This window comes from Microtus ochrogaster, unplaced genomic scaffold, assembly GCF_000317375.1.
Source record: "Microtus ochrogaster isolate Prairie Vole_2 unplaced genomic scaffold, MicOch1.0 UNK43, whole genome shotgun sequence".
Taxonomy (NCBI): domain Eukaryota; kingdom Metazoa; phylum Chordata; class Mammalia; order Rodentia; family Cricetidae; genus Microtus; species Microtus ochrogaster.
In genome coordinates, this window is record NW_004949141.1 from 1,000,971 (window position 1) to 1,002,974 (window position 2,004).

The window sequence follows — 2,004 nt, forward strand, 5'->3', positions numbered from 1 at the left end:
AGGAGGAGAAACTTTGTTAGATAAGATATAAACTTTGAATAAATAAAACGACTCTTTTACATTTGATGTTATGACTTTAAAGGCTGCCTTGGATTGGTCTTGTACCAAGATTTATCTTCTATAGTGAATTATTTAAAAATAGACAGCCAGTTTGGTATACAAAAACATCTTGCTGCCAAGTATATAGGCAACAAAATTCCAAAAGGTACAAGATTATGTGATACTACATAAAATCCACTTAAAGTTTCATATTTTATCTCTTTTCTTACTTTCCCACAATTCTTCCTAAAATTGTCTGGTAGTGCTCTAAGCTAAATAAGCTAACAGGTTGACTCCTGAGGTTTCGGTCTCCCTGACTGACAAGCTTTATCTGACTTCTGCGTCATCATCACTGAAAGACATCTTCAGAGCCTAGATGGTCCTTAGCATCCTTTCTGATCACAGACAGTGGACACCATGCTTCGTCAGTTAGGATCTGTTAGGTGACTGTTAGCAATCAATATTTTAATAAGCTTCTATCTGACTAATTCTTTTCAGAAGAAACCTATTAGAAAGGTTTTGAAAGCTTGATATTTGCCTGGAAACATTAGTCACCTACTAGTCTGTAGTAACTAACAATCCATGAATGGTTTCTAGAGAAGGAAAATTGATGCATATAAAGTAACTGATGTGGCCCACACTATTAAGTTATGTCAGATGATCCTCAGAATACACTGGTACCTGGTTCAAAGGCAAGTCAAATGCACATGATAAGTAAAATAGACCAAATAAATGCACCTTTTTTTTTATTCTAAAACTCCGGAATCTTCTGTTCTCTCTTGTATCTATCAGGCCCAGATTTCAGGTTGCAGCAGAACTGATTCTTTGGTAGAATAGCAAACCCTGAAGCATCTCTGAAGTCACCCCCAGCATCTTGACTGTGGCATTTTCAGGTATGTGACTAGTTAGCATCTGTTAACCTCGTGAAATGTAAACATTATTTACTTTTCAGGGCTGCCCAGAGCAAGGTAAGTGCTTCATAAAAGGAGGCGTATTATAATGCATCATTGCTCAGTGAAGACAGTTCTATACTCTTATGTTTGTATTCTCGTTTACTTTTTCTCCTCTGTGTGGCAAACTCTCAGTCAAGTGACACGTCTAGATGCCCACAGCAGATGGACACCCGGTATAAGGTGCCCAACATCACTGTATTCCTGATCTTACCAGGATTAAAACCAAGCCCTCCTTTTTGATCTCCTTTTGACATCTTTTCCTTTGTATTAGGTGCCAGTAGCTTACTTGGTGTTCCTCACTCTAGCTACATTGTTTCCCTTTGAGAGCTTTGAAATTGCTGTACTTTGTCTTGCTATTAATGCCTTCCTCTCTGTTCCTCAACCCCACTCCAGAAACCAGCTCAACAGCACTCCACTTGTGTTCTTTCCTGGCTCTGAGGCTGCTTCTCTGCTCTTCCCCGATGCATGAACTCCTGCTCTTCCTCTCTAGGTCCTGCTCATGGTCCTGTCCTCATTTTACACCTTCTGCCTCTCATCTCAGACAGCAGACCTTCCCTACAGGACTCTTGATTTAGCAAATGCTTGACGATATCAGATTCATGCCCCCCCCCACTTCCCTTCCCAACTGAATCCAACATTTCAGATGTACCTTGGTGAATATTTTCTCTGGATCCTAAGAAATGTCAAGAATGTTTGAAAAAATCCCAACTTTTGAACCTCTCAGGTTCAGACAAAGCAGTTATTATATGTGATGTTGGGGGTGGTAGCAGCGTTTACTGTGTCTTGTATCACATTAAAGGGGTGGACATTTGACTCTGACGGATAATGAACTTGTGCCTTTGATTCATATTCTGGCTATAAGCCTTATATAGTAACAGGTTTTAATCTCTGAATTATGCTCACTTTTTGCCTATCATTTTGTGAGCCAACTTTGAATATATTTTTTAAGTTTTGCTTATCCTTATTCAGGATTAAAATTTTGATATAGCTTTTTTAAAACAAAAAAGAAAGA

At 38.8% G+C, this 2,004-nt stretch overlaps 1 protein-coding gene across 1 annotated transcript in view; it reads left to right on the forward strand.

Annotated features, from left to right (window-relative positions):
• Positions 1 to 2,004, forward strand: part of B3gnt5 (UDP-GlcNAc:betaGal beta-1,3-N-acetylglucosaminyltransferase 5) — a 14,584-nt gene that overhangs the window by 2,979 nt on the left and 9,601 nt on the right. The window contains exon 2 of the mRNA XM_005368929.1: positions 832 to 932. The gene's annotated coding sequence lies outside the window, so the exon portion shown is untranslated. The remainder of the gene's footprint in view (positions 1 to 831; positions 933 to 2,004) is intronic.